The 24676-nt window shown below is 45.0% G+C and overlaps 1 long non-coding RNA gene across 1 annotated transcript in view; it reads right to left on the minus strand.

Annotated features, from left to right (window-relative positions):
- Positions 1-24676, minus strand: part of LOC138282971 (uncharacterized) — a 96668-nt gene that overhangs the window by 35293 nt on the left and 36699 nt on the right. Inside the window, exon 2 of the long non-coding RNA XR_011201027.1 lies at positions 11444-11535. This is a non-coding gene — a long non-coding RNA (uncharacterized lncRNA). The remainder of the gene's footprint in view (positions 1-11443; positions 11536-24676) is intronic.

The raw sequence follows: 24676 nt of genomic DNA on the forward strand, positions 1-24676 counted from the left end.
GGATGGAAAACTGGTTGGGAAACATCCTTTGGTGTGTAAAGTTCTTAGAGGTATTCGGATGGTTTGGCGTCCACAACCAAAATATTCTTTGTTAATGGAGGTTTATATAATCTTACGTTTTGTCAGAGCGTGGCCAGCTAACGAAGATCTGTCCCGTAAGCAACTATCAACTAAGTTGATGATTCTTCTATGTCTAGTCTCTTGTAGATGGGTCTCAGATGTATGGGCCCTGGATTTAGCAGGTAGAGCAGTGGTTCCCAACCTCTGGTCCAGGGACCCCTGTGGGTCCACGAAGCCTCTTCAGGGGGCCGTGACTGCTTAGAAAATTAAGTAACATTAAACAATTAATAAAGTGTATATAAATAAAGTGGCTACATATGCAAATGAATATATTAAAACGTACTGTAAATTTTGTGGAATTTGAAATTGGAGGCTATGAATTAAATTAGCATCCTCCGATTGATTTGGGGGGGGAGCAGTGCAGGTGCTTAAAACAGAATATAGTATGGTTGATGTCTACATTGAATTTAGAAAAGCTCCAACTTTCCTATTAAAATTCTTTTTTTTAATTTGTTTGCAAATTAAATAAAATGTGTTATCCTTTGTGTATGTGTTTGATGGAACGATTGTTTCTGTATTTTCTGTGTATTGTTTTGAGGTTCTAATCATTAACAATGTTTAGGCCTGGTCCCCTGGCTTCCAGTGATCTCAGTGGGGGGTCCACGGATTCTACTAATGATTCTGTGGGAATCCTCAGGTCCAGTAATGATAAAGTGGGGGTCTACAGAATTCAAAAGGTTGGGAACCACTGAGGTAGAGTATTTATCCCCTCTGGAGTTTCCTTTACTGTTTCCAGACGGATGAAAATTACCGTCCTGACATAGAATAAAAACGTTTCAAGCTCACGCATGAAGTATTTCCAGTTCTATTAAGAACACAGAGGCGAAGATTATCCCACCCTGAGAATATGTATTAGCATGCAATGTGAACTGTTCATTGGACATGTGTTCTATTTTTGTAAATCATTTTATGTGTTATTTTGTATATGAGACATTGGACGTTGGAAGTTATTGCATTTTAATTTTCCCCACACTTTATTGAATGAAATTTCTATGAGATGGGTTTTATTTGGATGTCCTTTTATTTCAAGTACGGATGCAAAAGCGATGTCAGATGTTATATCAGGGCTGTGGTGGTTGAGCTGTTGTCATTACGAAGGGAGTTCTTTCATCTGAAGGAGGTCGTACAGGTGGAATAGTTGTTTGGTTCCAGTGCAGTTTTGTGTTGGATTAGAGTTTCGAGAATCTTGGTTATAGTTTGCAAAGAGACGATGGACGTTGGTGTTAGAGACATTTATAGGGACCGTGACACCTGTGATTGGAGGGGATGGTGGGCTGTGTGCCCATGGGATAGGCAGTTCAAAGTTTTACATGTTTTAATAGGCTGCTGTGAAAATTAAATAAAGAGAGAGAAGCATAATTGCCTCCGTGTCCTTAATAGAATTGAAAATTCTTAATGCGTCAGCATGAATTTTTTTATTCTCCTTAAAGTTCATTTGTATGCCATAAAAAGTCCTGAATCAACATACCTAGTTTTCAGTAGGTACAAATGTTCATGAATACTGGGAAAGAGACACCAATATCATCCAGCATGGCATAGATGCATGGCACGGACTAAGAAATTATCAGAAAATCAGGGCCGAAAGCGTATAATTGAAGCAAAAGAGGGTGTCTAAAAGTGCTGCCAGATAATATGATTGTAGGTTAGGCAATGCAAGGCCACCATGTCCTTTTATCCAATTGAAGATTTGGAAGCCTCATCCTAGGCTGATTATTCCAGATGAATCTGCGTAGTAATATGTCAATCTCAGCAAGAATTTCCTTGGACATTTAATTGTGACATTAGAGAATCAAAAGATAGAGAGGCAAAATTTACATTTTAAACAACGCTACTCTACCAATAATTGAAAAATGGGGAGACGACCATTTAAAGAGTAGATTAAAAACTTTGATTACTGTGGACACAAATCTGCACAGTTGGATGTGACAGAGATGCCTAGATAGCAAACTGGGTGTAAGGTATTGTACGTATAACCTAAACCTGGTGGAATGTCTTCGATGGTGGGGGGGGGGGAGAGGAGAGATAAATAAAATAATTTGTCTTTTCTTGATTTATTTTATAGCCCCAATTGAGGTGAACTCTGCAATCTTGGCAATTAAATTTAAATTTGGAATGTTATTCTTCTCTGCTTTCAGATAAACCACTAAGGCCCTCATTCCGACCCTGGTGGTTTCAAACCGCCAGGGTGGAGGGCAGAGGAAGCACCGCCAACAGGCTGGCGGTGCTTCCCGGGCCATTCTGACCGCGGCGGTAAAGCCGCGGTCAGAAAATGGGAACCGGCAGTTTCCCGCCGGTTTTCCCCTGGCCCAGGGAATCCTCCATGGCGGCGCAGCTTGCAGCGCCGCCATGGGGATTCCGACCCCCTTCCCGCCAGCCTGTTCCTGGTGGTGTGAGGCTGGCGGGAACGGGTGTCGTGGGGCCCCTGGGGGCCCCACAAAGATTTTCACTGTCTGCTTAGACAGTGAAAATCGCGACGGGTGCCACTGCACCCGTCGCACCCCTGCAAATCCGCCGGCGCCATTCGGATCCGGCTTCCTCTTTGCAGGGGCTTTCCCGCTGGGCCGGCGGGCGATCTTTTGGAGATCGTCCGCCGGCCCAGCAGGAAAGTTGAAATGACCCCCGTGGTCATTTGACCGCAGTGCGGTCTTTGGGCGGTTTCCGCCCGGCGGGCGGTGCCCACCGCCCGCCGGGGTCGGAATGACCCCCTAAATCATCTGCATGAAGCTTCAGTTTAGAAATACCAAGAACAGGAGGATTGATGCTGTCATCTTCTCGAATAGCAGTAGCAAGGAGTTTGATGAAGGTGGATAGGCAGCCCTACCTGGGTCCCTTAGTTATCCGGATTTCGCCCACCCCTATAGAGTTTATTGTTATCGATTCTAGGTGATTGCATAGAGGTCATTCAGCATTGTCAAACAAGGGGTAAAAGAAATCCCCAACATACGAAAAAGGGATTCCCAACTAACCATATCAAAGGCTTTTTTTGCAGCAAACATTAGGATGGCACCATTAAACGTATTCTGAGCAAAAAAGCCAATATCCTGTAGCAGACACCGAATATTAGCCGATATTAATCTATTCAGTGGGAACCCGCTCTCATCTTGATGGATCAGTGAAGCAGCTACTGCCATGACCCTAAGTGCTATTTTTGTCATAAATACTTACAGTCCAAGCATAAATGACTTATTGGATGAAATGAACCCAGATGAACTGCTGGTTTATCTTTTTTCAAAATACTTATAACAATCGCCTCAGAAACAAAGAGGTTGCATGTCCCCCCTCTAAAATTTGATTGAAGTGTTTAATCAAAATACCCTGTAACTCATGGAGAAAGATCTTACACATTTCTGTAGGGAACCAATTGCTGGCCACCACTTTCCCATTCTCACAGCTGTCTAGACATAGTTTGACTTTCATCTGCTGATATCGGGGCCATAAGATCAGAGCATTGGTTAGTAGACATCTTAGGGATTGCAATAGTTTGTAAAAAATCAGAAATCCTACACGATACTGTAACAGGGTCGCTGGGACCCTGGTTACGAATAACGGCTCCGGGCCGGCCAACCGATACCCCGGGGGCACCGACGAGAGAGAAAAAAACGGAAAGGACCTCCACAAACCTGGATATCCGGGTTACAGAAGAACAAAACAAAGGACTGGCGGCGCGCTCGAGAGAGAGAGCGAACGCGGAAGACGGAGACAGACCAGAGAGACAGGGAGAGCGACCGGACCTGAAGAGCGAAGGAAAAACCACAGGAACCGGCGACCCGACCTGTAACCAAGGCACTGGTACACCGACAGTGGAGCAGCGTTTGGAAGCAAGTTCCTGCCACGTCCCTGGAGGGATTTGGCTATCGCAGGTACATACCTGCTCCTTGAGTCCCATAGCATATTTTACGGGCGGGAGGGGAAGGCAGGTGGTGTGGGACAAACGCTGGGAGGGAAGAACAAAATAAACTCAGCGCTAACGATCTAGTGACTACTTTTGCCCAAACTAGTAGTTTTGCTTGTCTTTCATTTTGCTTGGTTTCTTGCTCCCCTTTTCTACTAACCCACACTAAGCGAACGCTGTGACTATAATACTCGCATAAAAACAACCAAATGAAGCCTTTAAGTATACAAGAAGGCACCCCAACACACGGGTGAGAATTTGGGCACCTATTAAGTTCTTTTCAGTCCCGTCACCCACCACTCCACACCTCCCCACCTAACCATTACAAATAAACCCCAAAGCAAACCACTTGACTTTCTTCAATTTTTTTTTTCTCTTGAACGACGTCCCCTTGCTATCCGCGAGATTCCAGCCTAAGAAGAAGATCTCCTACAAAAAAAATATAAAAAAATAAAGGAATAGGAGACAGAGGGATTAAAGGAAAGAAAAAGGCGCGGAAGAACAGAAAGACCCAAAGAAGGAAAGCCATAGCTAAGGGAACACAGACTGTTGAGGACTCCTAGGATAGTAGAAACATCTATACATAAAATAAACAACGTTACTATAAAAGTATTGCGTCTCCGACAGTTATTCATATCTCTCCTTCAGTAACGCTATACCCCAGCCTCTACAGTGGTGTCAGAAGTGGGATAACGCTAGCAGGAGAGAGAGAAAAGACCTTATTCCATACTGTGAAATGGAACACAAACCCACGATTGAGGACATGATCCAACAGTTGGGGGAGGGACAATGCCACTTACAGGTCGTTTGGGAGGAACACCAAAGGGAAGCCAGGACAGACAGAGAAACCCTTCAAAGTGCTTTTAAGAAGCAGGCCACAAATATAGCGAATAACTAGCTTGTTCATGAGACTGCCTTGCAAAACCATAGCGCGGGTCCATCCCAACGTGCCTAGTTCGGTCCTCCAGAAGTATCAAGAAGGTGAAGACCCTGATGCGTTCTTCACCAACTTTGAGAGGGTAGCAACATCTGCCATGTGGCCAGAAGATAGATGGGGACACTATGTGCCCCCCTTACTGACGGGTAACCTACAAGCCGCATATCAAACAGTTAACCTGGGGGAACCACCCCTTATGCCGATATAAAGAAAAGTATATTGGAGCGGGTTGGTTCTGATATTGAATACTACAGACTTAAATTTAGAAAAACTAAGTGGTGTCCATCAGAGAATCCCTGTGCACTTTATTTCCGAGTAAAGGATTTGGGACTGAAGTGGTTGGGGCCTATTGGCACCGACAGAGAAGGTGTTATTTGAGCAATCCTTCTTGATCAATACCTGGAAGCATTACCATCAGCCACCCGCAACGGGATAAAACAACACCCCAATGTGGATACTACTGCGGCAATAGACCTGGCGTGTGCATAACATCGATCTGCTGACTTCAAGACCGGATCGGCAAAAGGAGCCAACTCAGCCGGTCGACCTATAGGACCCTCCTATCGTCTTACCCTTCCCAAAAGCCCTGAGGAAACGTTTATTCCCAGATTCAACGAGAAAAGCCCCAACCAACAACCACAATGCTACAGTTGTGGGGAGTGGGGCCATATTGCCCGCACGTGTCCTCAAGAAAGACCGGAACCCATGGAAATCGGCGTTACCTGTGGAAGAGTATTTTATACTGGAATAGAGAATTTCAAGTATATGAAAGAGATGACCGTCAACGGATGCAACACTACCGTCCTGGTTGACTCAGGTTGCAGTCAATCCGTCATTAGAGTGAGCTTGGTAAACTTCAAAGCTCCTGCATCCAGAAATACGGTCTCTATATGTTGTATCCACAGGGACATGAGGGACTATCCCTTGGTCTCTGTCTCCATTGAATGGAAGGAACTAAGAGACATAATAGAGATGGGAGTTATCGACCATTTAGTAGAGGAAGTCATCGTAGGCACCGATTATACATATTTTTCTGACCTTCTGGGCTGTATACAAACTAAAAGCCAGGTGGATCTATTGTGGGAGGAAGCCCCCTTTACCAGAATACACAAGTCCTGGGGAAGATCGGTACAAACCTAGCAGGAAGGAAAAAAGAGAAGGAAAGAAACTACACCAATCAAAAGAAGAGACCAGTAAAACAGGGGGAGCGAGAAAGATAGCAGTCACCTCTCTTCCTTCTTTTCGCAGTAGCCAAAGAGAGGATCCTACCCTCCAACACGCATGGATCTCAGCTACATCCGAGATAACCGGAGAGGTGGGTCCCTATTTTCTTGTTCAAAAAGTTCTCCTATATAGAATAACAAAATATAATAACCAAGAAAGAAACAGCTAGTGCTTCCGGAACCGTACTGCACTCAAGCCTTACATCTAGCCCATAGTCACATGGGGGGGTGGACATTTTGGGAGGGAGAAGACGGAGGACTATGTCTGGTATGCCGGTTTTATTGGCCTGGGGTATTTTCACAAATCCAGCGGTTCTGCCAACAGTGTCCCCGGTGCCAGTTGACAAACCCTGGCCCACAAAAGAAAGCACCCCTATGTTCGCTGCCTATTATTGACATCCCTTTCTCAAGGATAGGTATGGACTTAGTAGGTCCCCTCATTCCCTCCTCCAAAGGGTATACTTCTGTCCTTGTTCTAGTCGACTACGCGACTAGGTACCCAGAGGCTATTATACCTCTTTCTAGTATGACCACTAAAAGTGTGGCTCATGCCATGGTCGGGTTCTTCTCACGAGTGGGGTTTCCCCAAGAAGATTCTAACAGATCAGGGCACCCCATTCATGTCACATCTAATGACTCAAAAATGTCAGATAATAGGCGTAAACCACCTAAGGACCTCTGTATATCACCCCCAAACGGATGGTCTCGTGCAGAGGTAGAACCGTACCTTAAAGTCCCTCTTGAAGAAGACCATTTCCGAATCGGGGAAGGATTGGGACAAAAAGCTACCCCTGGTCCTTTATGCAATAAGGACTCATGTACAATCCTCTACGGGTCATAGTCCTTTTGAGCTGGCTTTCAGTCGGCAGCCCCAAACCCTCTTAGATATGGCCGCAGAACTGTGGGAGGAGGAAGAGGGCGGGGACAAAGCCCTCCTAGAATACACCCAACAGTTAAAATCTCAAATACAGACAGTATAGGAGGACGTACGAGTACATCTCGAGAGAGCCCAAGACAAACAAAAACGATACTATGACAAGAATACCCATCCTAGGCAACTACAGCCTGGGGATAAGGTCCTCATATTAGTACATAGTTCAGACAACAAACTATTAGCGAAATGGCAGGGCCCATATAGAGTTCTGGGTGCCGTGACCCTTGTAACATATATACGATTGAATTGTCAGAGAACACCCAAAAAACAGATATACCATATAAACCTACTAAAGAAGTGGGAAGAACCTGAAGACACCGCAGCTTCTTTGCCAACTGGGTTTCTTGTAAACACCGTCAAAGAATTAGAAATCGGATTATATCCAACAGGTCAGGAGACAGTCTGAGAAGCCCCTCATAAACACCTCCCTCTTAGCCAATCAACAACAACAGCTAAATTCTCTCCTTGCCAAACATGAATCATTTTCCTTAATACCTGGGAAAACAACCCTGATACAACTATATTAAAACCCAACCCGGAAAGGTCGTTCGTTTCCGACCATATCGAATCCCAGAAGCCTAAAAGCAACTAGTAGAACAAGTGTGAAAAATGAGACAGATGGGCATTATAGAACCCTCCGTGAGTCCCTGGTGCTACCCAGTCATTTTTGTGCCAAACCGGATGGGTCCATCCGGTTTTGCATCGACTTTAGGCAGTTGAACACTATATCGCAGTTCGATACCTACCCCATTCCCCGTGTTGACGAACTCCTAGAACGACTAGAAAAAGCCCAGTACATGTCCACATTGGACCTCACAAAAGGGTACTGGCAGATTCCTTTATCACCAAGGGACAAGGAGAAAACGGCTTTCTCTACTCCATCAGGCATCTATCAGTTCACTGTTGTCCCTTTTGGCTTACACGGGGCCCCAGGAACCTTCCAAGGGCTCCTGGATACGTTGTTACGTCATCACACCGCATACGCTGCCGCCTACCTCGACGATATAGTGGTCTATAGTGAATCATGGGCCGAACACTTAACCCACTTAGACAAAATATTCCACCTGTTACAGAATGCAGGGCTCACTGCCAATCCTAAATGTAAACTAGCCTGCAACAAGATTGCTTATCTTGGCTATTATATAGGGAAGGGTCAGATTAAACCTCAAATGAGTAAAGTCAAAGCCATTCTCCGAGTACCCACCCCATCCACAAAAAAAAAAAAGAGTTGCGCTCCTTTCTAGGTCTGGTAGGTTACTATAGAAGGTTTATCCCACACTATTCCACACTGGCTGCCCCTTTAACTGATCTCTTAGAAAAAGGTCAACCCACAAAATTAACAAGTCTGATTCCTGCCCAACAACACAGTTATTCCATCCCTGCAGAGAAGTCTGACCACTGAACCAGTGCTACGTTGCCCAGACTTCCAAAAACAATTCTATCTACTGACTGATGCTTCTGACGTGGGAATGGGGCTGTATTTTTTCAAAAATATGAGAATGATAACAGCCACCCCATCGTATTCATAAGTCAAACTCCTGCCCCGGGAACAGCGCTACCCGATAATTGAAAGAGAGTGTCTACCAATCAAATGGGCCATTGAGAATCTCCAATATTACCTACAGGGACACCCCTTTATACTACGTACGTGTCAACACCAGGGCAGTGCGCGCTCTATTGGTGACTAGAATGCAAAAACCCAGCACTCTCAAAACAACGTAATTTATGCATTGTGCTGATATGTTGTTGTTTAACCTTTTGCATTGCAGAGTTTAATCCTGAAGACTTATTTTTAATGTGTTTACAAATACTGTTCATTTGGAATGTATTGCTGCAGGCTTTCAGAGTGTGTTGGAGTGTGGTCCCTTTCCAGGGCCTTCCAGAGACTTTCCCTGCAGCATGCCTGGGTGTGGTTGTGGGCTGGGCCAAGACTCTATAAAAGGGAGCCAGCCAAGCTCCAAGTGCTCACTATTCAGAGGTCCCGGTGCAGAGCAGCAGCTACTTCCTGAGCTCCTGTCCCGGTGGCCTATTTGATCTTCTAGGCCTCTGCCCTTCATTCTTCATTAGTGATCCTTGTTCTGGGCGGTAAGACGGTGTTTGGGCTGGCCTCCCGACACCGTTATCGAGAACTTTCATATTCTTGGCTTAATTCTTTAATGATTAACAGATTACTTTGCGCGCTACCATTTCTTGACATTTGTATGGTGGCTTACGAATCGGCAAGACGCGCAATTCGTTTCATGCTGATTTAATCTTGTTATTCATTGCGCGCTACCATTCCTTGACATTTGTATGGTGGCTTGCGAATCGTCAAGACGTGCAATTCGTTTCATGGTGATTTTACCTTGTTGTTCATTGTGCGCTACCATTTCTTGACATTTCCATGGTGGCTTAAGAATCAGCAAGACGCACGATTTGTTTCATGGTGCTTTAACCTTGTTGTTCATTGCGCGCTTCCATTTCTTGACATTTACATGGTGGCTTAATCGGCAAAAGACACGCGATTCGTTTCATTGTACTTTGATCTTGTTATTCATTGTGAGCTGTTATTTCTTGGCATTTACATCGTGGTTTATGAATCGGCAAGACGCGCGATTCGTTTACTGATGTTTTGACTTTGGTATTCATTGCGTACTACCATTTCTTGGCTTTTTACATGGTGACACTCGAATCGGCAAGACGCACTATTCTCTCCTCGAGTTTAATTCATGTTTATTGTATGCCACTATTCTAAGATATTTATCATGTAATATTCGAGTTGACAAGTTATGTGATTTGTTTTTCCTGAATCCATATTGTGTTATTCATGGTGCACAATCCTTTTATGGTGTTTACTATATATATATATATATATATATATATATATATATAAATCTACAATATGTGCAATTTGTGTTGAAACATTTTAAGAGCACACAGAAGGTCAGAGTTTCTAGATGCAATATTGTATGGTCCTAGTATGCATTCGCAAAAAAGGATTTATATGACTGGTTTAAAATTTAGTCAGAATGTTTTTCTGATTCTCATGTAAAGGAAAGTACTTGAATAAGAAAGTTTTCATTTAATCCATCTTGATTCCCTTACAGGTATCCGGCCATCTTGAAACTTAGTCATTTTAAACTTAATTGTTAGATTGTTCATGTTTTCAGAATGACTATGCTTAGAATCATAGTCTAGTATTGATTTCAGGAGATATAATTTTCATATTGTGTGTTCTAACCTTTTTCTTACTACAGGTCTCCTTCCCAGCTGTTTCCCTTCCTAATCCCCTCTTGAACTCTTAGCCTCTGATTTATCTATCAGAGTCTTGGAGCTGTTCAGTGGTGGACGTGTTGGGAATGTGCGCAGACCCCGAGGATCTGGTGACTGACAATACCGATCATGCTCCCCTCACTTGGTTGTCCCGCCACAAGAATACTAACCCGCGTATACTACGTTGGTTTATGTAACTGCAACCATTTACCTTTCAGGTGCAACACCTACCGGGAAATCAACTGTGTACTGCTGATTATTTGTCAAGATACCCCCTTGACCAGGAACTCACAGTCCCTTTCTAGGGGAGGGGTGTATAACAGGGTCGCGGGGACCCTGGTTACGAATATCGGCCCAGGCCGGCCAACCGATACCACGGGGGGGCACCGACTAGAGACAAGAAACGGAAAGGACCTCCACAAACCGGGATATCCGGGTTACAGAAGAACAAATCAAAGGACTGCCGGCGCATTCGAGAGAGAGAGAGACAGCGGAAGACAGACTGACCAGAGAGCCAGGGAGAGCGACCGGACCCAAAGAGCGAAGGAAAACCCACAGGAACCGGCAACCTGACCTGTAACCAAGGCACAGGTACGCCGATGGTGGAGCAGCGTTTGGAAACAACTTCCCGCCACGTCCCTGGAGGGACATGGCTATCACAAGTACGTACCTGCTTCTTGAGTCCCATAGCATATTTTACGGGCGGGAGGGGAAGGAAGGTGGTGTGGGACAAACGCTGGGAGGGAAGAACAAAAACTCAGCGCTAACGATCTAGTGACTACTTTTGCCCTACCGATCCTCACTCGTGCTTATAGTCAAAGACTACAGAAAACAAGTAGTTTTGCTTGTCTTTCCTTTTGCTTGGTTTCTTGCTCCCCATTTCTACTAACGTGCACTAAGTGAGCGATGTGACTATAATAGACTTGCATAAAAACAACCAAAGGAAGCCTTTAAGTATACAAGAAGGCACCCCAACACACACGTGAGAATTTGGGCACCTATTAAGTTATTTTCAGTCCTGTCACCCACCACTCAGCACCTCCCCACCTAACCATCACAAATAAACCCCAAAGCAAACCACTCACCTTTCTTCAATTTTCTTTTTTTCCTCTTGAATGACGTCCCCTTGCTGTTCCCTCCTGACGTCGGAGAGATTCCAGCCTAAGAAGAAGATCTCCTAAAAAAAAAAAAAAAAAAAGAAACAAAGAAAGGAATAAGAGATTAACGTTACTATAAAAAATATTGGGTCTCCGACAGTTATTCATTTCTCTCCTTCAGTAACGATATACCCCAGCCTCTACAGATCCATAACTACATCTGTCTTATAAAGTTCTGTATAATGATCTACTTATAACCCTGTGCATAAGGTGGGGTTCAGATACCAGCTGTTTGGATAATGGGTTCTTAATTGTTTTTCCAAAGTTTGCATTCGTTTTGGACTCAACAATGCATGCTAGCAGTCTGCTGGCATGTTCGCTCGAATCAATAAAATTTCTGATTTATGGTTTGTTGTCTCAGAAGTTCTACTGCATATAAAAAAACCTCAGTTTTCGCTTTGCCAAATCTAGCTTTGGTAAATAGACTTGTAAGTCTGAATGCCTATCTAGGTTTAAAGCGAGAGTGGCACGTTCAATATTCTCCTAAAGGTTGGAGGCCAAGCATTCCCTAACTTTTACAATTGTAGAGGAACGAGCAATCACCTGGCCACCTTAAAACTTTCCCCAAACAACATGGAGAGGGATGGAGTCCAGTTTGACTTGAAAAAATTGCTCATAAACCCCCATATTGATGTTACCCAATCAGATTCTGATAGCAACCACCTTTTTCGAGGTAAGTAGTCCCACTCAAAATCCAAAGAGAGCAGCTCATGGTCAGAAAAACTATTCATAATGATTTGAGTCTTCAATCCTTCCAAAAACTGGGAAACCAAAATAAAAAAATAAATTCTAGATCCTATGCCTAGTTGTATAACAAGTGAATTGACTGATTAACGGGAACTGGAATCACCATGGGTCTATAAGACCAAAATCCTCATTAATAGTGGCGATGAGGTTTGCAGTTTTAGGCTTCAGTTGCCTTGTATTCTTCCTTAGATGCTCTAACGTTGGTTCTTGAAGGAAATTAAAATACCCACCCAGAATAATAGGTCCTTTGAACTGGACTGTGAGGGAATACAAATGCTGCAGGGCATCTTTCTTGTCCAGGATCGGGCTGTCAGTTCACAAAATTACAAATACCAGCTCCCACCTGGACTCCGATCTAAAGCCATCTAGCTAAAGGGTCCTGAACTGAATTAATTATCTCCACTTTTAATGAGCGCATAAAGAAAGTAGCCACTCCCTACAAATGACATTTGCAGAGGCAAACACAGACTGATACCCATGCCTAGGATTTTTAGAATTAGGGTGCTTTTCTTGGAGGAATTTGACATTCAGGGAACAGCACAACAGCACATTGCAGCACAAAATGTATACTTGTTATTTGCCCTATTGATGGTACAGGACACAACCCTATTTATCCCATGACAAGCGTTTCTGCATAAATTGGTACTACTGTCAAATTTGAGCAGTGCATTTGCAAAAGCCAACAAAATACTAACATTTGCTCCTTTACACCGCCCTTGTGCCACCAACACCCAAACCACAACCCCTTCTTACCTCCCACCCCACCCATCCCTACCCCCATAACTTCCCCCATACTGGTGCCTGCCCCCACCCAAGGAAAGTAGGAGGTCCACCCTGCAACTGAAGGTGCCATGGGATTGCATTCATCAATTGCCCAGAAAGTCCAACGGGAAGAAGGGACCAAAAATTAGACTAATGATAGCCCGGTAAGTAGAGACATACCATCAATCAACCATAAATAGAAAACAAAGCCAACAACATAACCTAGTCCCGGAAAAGGAAATGGCAAAACAAGCAGTAATGTACAGCACATCATCTAGCCAGTCTGGTCGTCTTGTAGGGTCTTTAGAAAAATCTGTGCATCTTCAATTACATTAAATATATTAGTGACCTTTGAGAAGTACTCCCAGCTTAGACTGATGAAACAGAATAGGCTGCCCTCCAACTGCCTTCGATGCATCAAACATACTCCGAATGTCTTTTCTTCTTCTTCTGGCTGCTGTAAATATTTTAAAAGAAAACCCCTCGGGGGAAACAAATGATTTCTGCTTGATTGCTTTTGCAAGATTTGTCCCTTAAGGGGAAAATCAGAAAAGTTTACCTTCGCAGTCTGTGGATTCTTAGCAGCAGGGTTTGAAATTTGGGCAGAGACTCGATCCACTCTCATAATAGTAAAGTCTGCGGTATAATTGGGCATGATGTACTTTTGGATGAGGCATTCCACATAGGGAATCATACCACAGTCCTTCTCCAAGTTCTCTGTAATTTCTACAAACCTACGGTTTGAATTCCAGAAATGATTTTGAAGCTCTTTTTGCTTAAGTTTTTGAGCTTTTGATTCTTCATCCAACCTACTTGAATGACTGAGTAATACTGCTCTGACCTTCCAAATTGGAAACCCTTTGTTCCAACTCATCACGCCTTCTAGTGATACTAAACATCTTCTGATCAAATACCATTTAGCTTACTCTCTAAATGTATCATAGCCGGGTTTTGGTTTTTTTAATATCTGACTTCTGACAAAATAGTTTCCAACAATGTTTGGAGTGAAGAATGCAGACAAGGGACCACTGGCAGTGGAGTAGACAAATGATCGTCCTTGTTTACCATACAGATCTATGACTGACCCTTGCCCTGTTATGCGGAATGATAACTTAGGGCCTGATTTAGATATCAGCAGATGAGTTACTCCATCAGAACGGTGACGGATATTCCATCCGCTGAAATCGAAATCCCATTACATGCTATGGAATTTAGATTTCGGCAGACAGGATATCTGACATTGTTGTGCCAGAGTAACTTGTCCACCAAGATCCAAATCAGGCCCTAAAAAGTCATAACCCTTCCTGATCGCATTATCTGAGGACATTACTGAAGACAATAGAAGAAAACTGGGGCCTTCTGTGAAATTACCTGGGCCATGCTGACCGTGCTAACAGAGTTAGCAGTGCTACCCAATTGCTCTGCACTGGTTAGGTAAACAAAGGATACTGTTGGTCTATAACCTTATTGACAGTTTCCTGAGCTATAGGGAGAGTCCGAGCACTGACCCACTGAAGTGAGCTTACTGTGTCCTTGTTCACTAGGTTCTCAGAGGCAGTAGATTCAGCTAGCTATTGAGGATTTTTTTTAACCCTTTTTTAGATGTTGATTTAGTTGAGTTTGGCCTTCCTCAGAGAATTGCTTAAATTGTAATGCTTCATTTGGGTGATAGCGGTGATTACCGAGGAGGCTATAATGTCCAGCCAGCAAACAGTCACCTTGAGTAGCTTGTCACCTTCCAGACTCCTCTTTTTTATGTTTGAACCTGTTTATTGATTTTTAATTGTATAATATAACAATAGTACGGACAACAGTCAGGATAGATCATAATTGCAGGTGTAATGAAACATATTAGATAGCTGATAGTGGCAAGAATGAAAATCACATGTTACAAAAATGTGCAAGACTGAAGATAAACCACCACAGGGGGAATGGAAGGAGAAAATTAAATACAAACAGGACTGTGCATGACTATCATTGTTCTGGAGCCTGGATTAACGTGCCTACGAGGGGGGTCTGACAACCAGGGGTGTCATATGGCTGATAAGCAATAATGGTAAGTGTTCTCTCTATAGTAGGTCTACGCAAGTGTCAGTGTCTTGGTGGGAGTTAGTCTGAAACTCGGAAAAGATGGTGTCCCAGTGAGTAGCGATAGGGTATTTTTGTGGTTCAAGGTTGTCTTCTCTGTGCAATGCAACCCTTTCTGCTTGTGCCCAAATAAGCAGCAAGCACATCCACGCTACCAATGGTGAGGTTCAGGTGATTTCCACCTTCGAGTAATAAGTTGCTTGGCTACTAGAAACCCTAGATATGGAAAGTAAGAGGTGGCTCTGTTCTTGTGTCTGCGATATAGACTCAGAAGGTATATTTTCCACATGGGTAGGTCCGGACGCCCTGTGCATGTGAATAAGTGGAACGTAACACCTAGACAGTAACATTGCAAGTGTGGATCAAGCCCATAAGATATGAAGCAGATGTGCACCTATCTAATGACAGTGAGGACAAGTGGCGTCTGTTCGATGGTAATATTTTTTTTAGCAGGGGTGAGGTAAGCTCTATGTATAATATAGAGTTAAAGAAGCCTAAATCGGGGGTTTCGCGGAATATGCATTGGGCTTTCCAACAAGGCGGCCCATTCCTTATCTTTGCAGGGGCATGGCAAGTCAGTCTCCCAGCACCATCGTAAGGTTATGCACTGTGGGGCAGTATGGGTTTGCAGTGATTCAGCAAACCAACGTATGAGGTGTTGGTCTGTCCCTATTACATGAAGATACTGAACTGAGGTGGGTTGGGTGTTCATTGGACATGTCACCCCACTTGCATCCTTAAGATGGGAGCAATAAATTGTATAACAGGAATTGCCCCGGAGTATGCCCTCATCTTCCATCAACATCTCATATGAGACAAAGGTACCTTCCCAATACAGGTCATCTAGAGTGGGCAGGCCAGTGGCGTGCCATGAGGCCAGTTCCCATTCCATACCGAGGTAGTATATTAAATAGATAATCCCATTCCAATGAGTCAAAGGCCTTCTCGAAGTCTAAGACCAGGCACTCGACCCAAGGCCAATACTGTGAAAGTGGGTCATGACTCGAAAGAGTGTTACTGGATGGAACAAACCTGTTTTGATCTGAGTGGACGAAGGCCGGGACGAAAGGTGTCAGACAGTCCACGAGGATTTTGGCTAAGACCTTGTAATCTGTGATGAGCAGAGCCAGGGGTCTATATGACCCAGAGTAGGATATTTGTTTGGCTTAGGAACGGAGATGAGGAGTGCCTCCTGCTGAGAGGCAGGAAGACACTCAGCTGAGAGGACTTCATACAATGCCAGCAGGCTTGGGGTAAGAAGAGGTGCATATGTTTTGTAAAACTCAGCTGGTAGACCATCGGGCCTGAGGACTTGCCTGAGTCAAGCGTTCTTATTGCTTCTTGAATTAAGAACTGCGTAATAGGGTCATCTAGCTCTGCTTGTTGGCCGAATGTTATGTGAGGTAATGATATAGTGGAAAAGAAAGACCCAAAGTCTTCAGGGCTCACATCAGAGACCGGATGATATAAGAGAATGTAGTAGTGCGTTAGCTCATCCTATGTGTAGTGTTGTCAGTGGAAGAACGCAGCACCATCATAAATTTCTGGGATGTTCTTGTTGAATAAGCCACGCTAGTAACTGTCTAGATCTATCAGCTGCGGTGTGTGTGCCGGCTGAGCAAGCAGTTTAATTAGGAAAACGCAGTCTTTCCAGAAATGTAGTGTGTTAGTGTCTTGTGTGTCAGTTGGTGTGTGTTGGTGGGTCTTTGTACCACTTGGTTCTCGTAGTCTAAAAGCTGGCGTACAATACTTCAGATGTCCCTGTTGAGCATTTGATGCATGGTACATTGTTTCCCCAGACAGTGTCCACGTAGCGTCACTTTACATGCATCCTATCCTATTATTTTTGTGTAGGTTGTGTCATTGTTATGCTCAAAGTAGTCTGCAATGACCAGACCCAGAGTGGTGCTGTCACTGTAAGCTCCAGGCGGGAATGGAAGGCGAATTTCTGTCCCGTGCAAGCAGCGCATACTGAGGGTTGTGATAGGAATGTGTACGGCCTAGATAGTCTACGCGTGAAACAGAAGAAAGTAAAGAGATTGCGCCAATTAGTCTGTCTATGCGGACTGGTAAGTGATGCAGAGAGGAGAAAAAGGAATATACCATTGGGCCTGGATTACGGAAATGCCAAAAGTCGACTAGTTGCCAATGTTGGCGCCAGTCATGCCATGCCTGAGTGTTAAAGGTTGGAGGTGTGCGAAGCAGTGGTGGGAGACACTGTCAAGGGCAGTGTTAAGGACGCAATTAAAATGTCCTCCTATGAGCCACGCAGCCCACGTTAGTGGACAATGTTAGGTTGTGAAGGAAAAAGGCTTGTCCAGAATTGGGGCAAAAATGAAGCATAGGAGGATTTGACAGCCTTCAAGGCGGCACTTCATAACCACATAACAGCCTTCTGTGTCTATAACAGTGTCTTCTGCTACAAAGCAGAGTTCAAGGTTTGACCCATACCAACACTCCCCTAGTACAGGATGAGAAATTAGTAGCAAATACTTGACCTCGCCAAAGCCTTTGTAGCTTAGTGGCTTCTGCTTATGTTAAATGTGTCTCTTGCAAAAGTGTGATGTGTGTGGAGCAGTGCTTAAGATACAAATAAACTAAGTATCGACACGAAGAGGTATGCATTTAAGCACATTCCAGATAATAATGTTAAGATGGGTAATGTGTAGTGTGAAATAGAGCCCAATGAGTGACCGCTGCACGCTGGTCAACCTGGGCAGTTGTGAGCGATATCAGTGAAATGAGGGCATGGGATGCAGGGCTGGTCTCAAATAATCGCACATAAAACTAAGAAATAAACCATAAATGTGGATCTGTAAATGCCAGTGGAGTGGAGGGACAACATGTTTCCGCCCAAACAGCTGAGCAACAGAGGCCAGCAAAAACTATAGAGCTAGAAAAGGAAACTAGTGGGGGAAGGCACAGCAGCCAAAGATGAGGTACACCGCATATTAAGGATGAGCGTGCACTATCTCTTACAATTAGTACATCATTAAGCCATGGAGTGTGACAAGTAGTAAGGTTACTGTAACAGAATAGCTATGCCTAACAGGGTAATGCCAACATTTGAGTACAAAGAACCAGCTGCAAAGCAAAAGTAGTTAGAAGAGACAGTAATAAAATATGATGTAGTTAACTTCAACGCAATGGACTGGGCATGACAGGTGGCACATTGCAATTATCAAATAATGTTATCAGCTGTATGTGGTGTCACATCAGGTGGGACGCTTGATACCACTCCGGAGGGCAAGGTGGTCAAGGAGCCATTATCGCTGATAGGTTTGGCAGAGTCATCTTCAGGCTCGAAGTCTCTCCCTTATGACTTGTTCCAGGTCAGTGGTGTTCTTCGATTTTGAGGAGCGGTGTGAGCAAGGTCAGCGATGGCGAGGCGCAGATGACTTGAGGGACATTTTGGTGACCTACGTGGATTGCCTAGTGGAAATTAATCCTGTGGATTCCAACCAGTCACAAGTGTCCTCCAGAGAATTAAAGAAGTGTGTTCTTCCTTCGGAAACAATTCGCAAACGCGCCCGGAACAGGAGTGAGTAGCGGATGTCCAGATACAGGTGGCATCTGACCACTAGAAAGGAGTTTATTTGTTTCTGTACAGCTACTGTGTACTCTGGAAAGAACATGATATGAGCGTTTTCAACAGTAATATCTTGGAATTTCCACTTTTCACCCTGGATGGAGTCAAAATCGCAATAGTGAAGCAGAAGGAACAGTAGTGGTCTGAGGTTAGAGCCAGGAGGTCGTTTCTGTGTAGAAACGCGATGGGCATGCTCCATGGAGAAAAACTGTGAAAATGTCTCCTGGGGTAGCAGGTCTCTCAGCCGGTTTTCTACATAAGCAAATGCATCCGACCCCGCAATTCCCTCCGGAAGGCCAACCACTCGTACATTATACTTTCTTAAGTGGCTCTCTGCATCCGCACCTCAGCATTCCAGGATGTATACACGAGGACTCCATTTCATGAGCCTTCAGTTGGAGGTCAGTAAAGACTTGTGTGGCAGGATGAGCCTTATCTGCTATTTTGCAGGGGTCTGCGCATAGCAACTTGAGATCCGCTGTCATTGTCAATTTTACTTTCCAGAGATGCCAAGAGTTCTCCAGGTAGGTCACAATTTATTCGACAGCTTCCAGAATGGTGTCCAACTTGTCACCTATTGACCCAGGAGGACTGGGATGGTCCGATGTGTCAGGGCCGCTGGTTAGCTGTTCACTGACTGCAGAGGGGCACGAGGATGTGCTTTGGGTATCGGTGCATAGGCGACCTAAATGTCCAGCGACAGAGTCTTCTGCCAGGTGAAGGAGCTTCACTTGTCTTGAACATGGCCCATTTCCCAGCGCCCTAAAATCCATGGGAGCACAGCAGCACGAGCAATCCCCGTATGTCCAGGAGTTTAGGACGCATAGAGAGGAGTAGGTGTGAGTGCGGCATGCATTGCAGGGAAATCGCCACAGGTGGCATGTTGAAACCAGCTACCGGTTATGGCTCAAGTCAGAGTCAACAGTCCAGAGGCAGAGAACACTAGGAGCCCATTACATCAAATGAGTGTCTGTGTTATAGCAGAGTAAGGGTATAAGTGGGAGGGTTACTTCTTGTGGCCCGATGTAGTCCCAGAGCTGTCATGTATCTGTAGTCACAACTGTGGCACCCCAGTGGTCTACAGGCTACAAGCCAATGTTATTAGTGCGAGAAATTTAGCCCGAACAGCAGCATTAAATGTTTTTGGTTTTTGCAATCAGTGCTCAGGTCGGGAAGTCAATAGAGGCCCCCTCAATCGGTACGACAGTTGTCCCTTATGGGCTCAACTGTGTTCTACCTGTAAAAGTGTGTCTTTACAGCCCACCGTTTCTCCTGAGGGTGTTGGGTAGAGCCCCGATTAGTGCCAGTAGTGCATAGAAGCACCTCCGTAGCCCCGCACTAGCGCGCTTTAGTTATGTTACTTCAGCACCCTCTTTGTCAGGGGCTGTGTGGCCTTACAGAAGGGTTGGCAGTAGGAGCACAAGGTGCGACTGCAGTGGGAGCACGGTGTGTAATAGATCTGGCCTCCACTGTTGAAAGGCCCACTGGCAGAGCAGGTACAGGGGCCAGGGCCAATACAGCCGACGAGGGCAGATTGCACATTGGGCTGCTATCGGCAGAGTCACGTTCGTCCTCCCTGCAGCCCGCTTGTCTGTAGGACCACCAACCCGCATACACCAGGGGGCCAGTTCATATGGCGAGGGTAACGCAGGCCTCGGCAAGGAACAGCAACCCCTGTAGGATATGAGACGGCTCTAGCTAGCGTTGCCCACATGCGATAGACCCAGTCGCAGCTTGCTGACCTCTAAAGTGGTGGGTGGGTGCGGCGCGCGGGGGTGGGTGTTGGGGAGGGGGTAACATTTAATAATAATAAAAAAAATAATAAAAAAACGTACCTCCTGCCACAGCGCCGCTCCTCTTTCCCTCGTCACTCCTGGCTGCAGACACAGGCTCCCAGCCTGCCCTGCGGCCAATCCTAATGCTGCTCAGAGCAGCGTCAGGATTGGCTGGCAGCGCCAAGCCAGGCGCTCCGGGCGCTCCCAGGCAGACTGGGAGCCTATGTAGGCTTTCTCCAGCCTGGCAACAGTGCTGGAGAGAGCCTATTGCACATGTGTGTTTGGCCAGCCCGAAACAGCCGGCCAAACATACAAGCGCACCAAGGGGAGTGCTCTGTGCACTCCCTTCAATACCCCACCCACTTTCAAGAAAACGATAATAAATACAGTTTATTATTGTTTTCTTGAAAAGATTTTGCTGCTGCTAGCGGGGGGTCCTCTGCCCTAATGGAGGAGCCGCCACTGGATAGACCTTACCGGTGTCTCCCCTCCTCTTCAGCCCCCACAGAATGCAGACCGCGGGGAGGTGGGATACAGGTCTGGGCACAGTCCAATGCACCTCTTCCGGGGACTCTGCCTTAGAGCCCGCACCCCACCAGGTCCTACACCCGGATGGTAGGCTTCTGGGGATGGTCGTGGTATCACGCTGTTACCGTCTCCTCGAAGAGCAGCAGATGTCTGTAGCTGGCAGTTCAGGGAAGGAGGTAGATGGCTTGCCTGATGGCGATGGCCGGTCTACAGCAGGCTAAAGGATGGATAGGCAGGGAGAAACAGCGGAACGTGTTCACAGTGCGTCTTAAATCTTGGTTGCACAAGCTACGCCGCCACCTCCCGGACTCCTTTTAGCCTTCCAAACAGCAGTAACTAGTAGTGTTGTAGTCGCTGTTATTGTATAGCAGCTTAAGTATTTTAGTGAACCCCACTACCTCTGTCCAACTCCATGAAAGTGGTGAAGTGCAACTCACCATTGACTGAAGCCCCAAAACGGGAACGAAGTAGGGAGGTCCCCAAGTTTGCCCCCCCACTGAGGAACAAGTTTCAGCAGGACCGTAAGTCTCCTTAAGCCAGCCAGGCATCCTGAAATCTTCCTTGACACTACCAACAGCCTGCTGCCCGGGCTCAACTGTGGATTACCAGTGTGAACTGACTGCTGCCAACACACTCCTATTTGTATCAGCCCTCAAGGGAGAAAGGAGTGCTTAAAGAGTCAAAGCCACAGAGATAGATAGAGACATGAAAGTACCACTGAGCCTTTTACCTCTCCCCACTCCCTCCTTAAGTGCTGGAATGCGGGACTGCTGCAATATCCAATAGTCACATTAAACTCCTTCCCCGCGGTCGAACATGAGCCACACTAGGGGCCAGATGTAGGAAAGGTTTAGCGACTCGCAAACGGCGAAAAACGCCGTTTGCGAGTCGCTAAACCCCATCTGGTATGTAGAAATGCATTTTGCGAGTCGGAACCGACTCGCAAAATGCATTTCAGAGTCGCAAATAGGAAGGGATGTTCCCTTGCTATTTGTGAGTCGCAGTGGTATGCAATTCCATTTGCGACCGTGAAAGCGGTTGCAAATGGACTCGCAGTTACCATCCACTTGAAGTGGATGGTAACCCACTCGCAAACGGGAAGGGGTCCCCATGGGACCCCTTCCCCTTTGTGACTGGACCTAATAATAATTTTTCAGAGCAGGCAGTGGTCCAATCGACCACTATCTGCCCTGAAAAATACCGAAACAAAAGGTTTCGGTTTATTTTTCAAAGTGCAGCTTGTTTTCCTTTAAGGAAAACGGGTTGCACTTTGAAAAGAAAAAACTGCTTTATTTAAAAGCAGTCACGGACATGGAGGTCTGCTGTTCCCAGCAGGCCTCCATCCCCGTGAGTGCCTGAGTCGCTATGGTGTCGCAAATTGTGACCCACCTCATTAATATTAATGAGGTGGGTCTTTGCGACCCCATAGCGACTCGCAGAAGGTGTCTGAGACACCTTTCTGCATCCCAAATTGCGACTTGCAATTTGGGAGTCGCAGGGACTCGCAAATTGCAAGTCGCAATTTGGGAGTTTCCTACATCTGGCTCTAAGACACTACCGCCACTCCCACTGCTCCGCTAAGCTCAAACCAGGGCTCCAACATTATCTCCACCCCCAATGGACTTCTGTGGAGCTAGTGGCACCGCCTGCTCAAAAACCTGTTAGTTATTAGTTGCAAACAGATATTGGAAACAATTCAATAGAAATTAGTTTTTTTAAAGGCTGTACTAGCTTAGAATGTGTAGAAACATGCAAACAGATTATAACTTTTCTCTATTTAATAGTTCAAAAAATAAACATGTTTTCTCTGCTTGTCATTGTAGGCTAAAAAATAGAGCTGATTAAAGAAAAGTAACATTCCTTTTTTGTTGGTTTCAACAGCTTCTTCAATTATGCTCCGTGACCTGAACTGCCTTTCACCTTGTCTGCTGGCAGCGTGCATTGTGATGTCAGAACTCAACTGTAATAACTCATAATAGTCGGGTTAATTATAGAAAAGTAGACTTTTTTGCATGTTTTTACACATTGCAAGCTACTGCAGGTTTTTTTTAATAAAATAAAAAATAAAACAGACTTATATTGAACTGTTTCTAATGTCTTTTTGCAACAAATATCTAACTGGTTTTTGACGTGCTTAATTTTTCACTAGAGGTTATGTTTTTATTCTTCATGTTTCCCCACATGCACCCTCTCTTTTGTATGAAAGAGGTATGCACCAATTTTTTAAGTGGTTTGTGTGAAAGGTGAGGGTGTGATCATGTATTTGTTGGGATAAAGTACCTCCTAGAATACATGATAATGACATTGCAAGTCACCTCAGAGTTCCATAACCTTATAAAGGAACTCAGCCTTCGGCCTCGTTCCTCTACATGATTATGGAATTCCTCAGTGACTTGCAATCTCCTTATAATGTACGATGAGGGTACTTCATCCCTTATACAGCTCATCTGAACGTGCACGCAGTCAGCATACTTTTTACTGGAACTATTCTAGATTATGGTATTTACGGTTTGCTTTCCCCATTAAGAGTATTGGTCTATGAGGGCTTGTTTTTTTATCTTCAATAAGGCCTGGCTGGAGTCACTTATGGTGACATGGGCTCAAGTGACAACTGTGTGAGAAATTGGGTTGTTGGTTGACTGGGATGTAAGCCCTTGTAGCAAGGTGGCAGTATTATGTGGCATGACTGGGAAGTCTAATCATGTAATACTAGCACTTTACCCAATAGTGGACCTCGGGTTCACACTAGTAAACCTTAGCTCAGTCGTGGTAGAGTGGCAAAGAGCAGTCAGGCTACTTACAGAAACATGTGTAAAGCATTTCACAACACCCACATGGACGAAATGTAAATGACACGACTCAAAAGAATTCCGAAACCAGTTTAGAAAAATAAAGCAGATTTTTATCTTAATTTAGACACTGAAACACACTTTGGGGGTTATTCTAACTTTGGAGGAGTGTTAATCCGTCCCAAAAGTGACGGTAAAGTGACGGATATACCACCAGCCGTATTACGAGTTCCATAGGATATAATGGACTCGTAATGCGGCTGGTGGTAAATCCGTCACTTTTCTGTCACTTTTGGGACGGATTAACACCTCCTCCAAAGTTAGAATAACCCCCTTTATCTAACAGACACCCGGATTTGTGATTTTTTTAAAGAGTTGAAAAACAGTACTTTTAATGGTCAAACGACTCCCATCAAATGAACTTACAGTTAGCAATCAATCAGAGGGTGAGCTCAGGAGAACCCACTTGGAGTTAAGGTCTTGCAGGCTCCTAGGTCAGTACAATTTAAAGGAAAGGGCACTGGTACTGAGGTCTGGTTAGCAGATCTCAGTACACTTCCAGGTCAAAAGCAACAGCATCAATTAGGATACATACATTGCCATTAAGTACAATAAAAGGGCTCGGAGCCCTGAGTAGGTGTCAAACAGAAAGGTTCAGATACTATTACAGTGCTAAAGGACTGAAGTGGAGTTCGTGAAGTATAAGATAGAAAAACCTCTACTTAGTCGGCCCGGTGGTAAACCTCTATGTAGGCTCGGTCAGTAGGGGGAAAGGGCAGGGATGAGGCAAGAGTGATGCTGAGGAGATGTATTTGGCATAAATCATGACCAGACATGAGGTGTTTGCTTCCGCTGCTAAGAAGAGTGGAGAGGTAGGTTATGA

This window comes from Pleurodeles waltl, chromosome 1_1, assembly GCF_031143425.1.
Source record: "Pleurodeles waltl isolate 20211129_DDA chromosome 1_1, aPleWal1.hap1.20221129, whole genome shotgun sequence".
NCBI lineage: Eukaryota > Metazoa > Chordata > Amphibia > Caudata > Salamandridae > Pleurodeles > Pleurodeles waltl.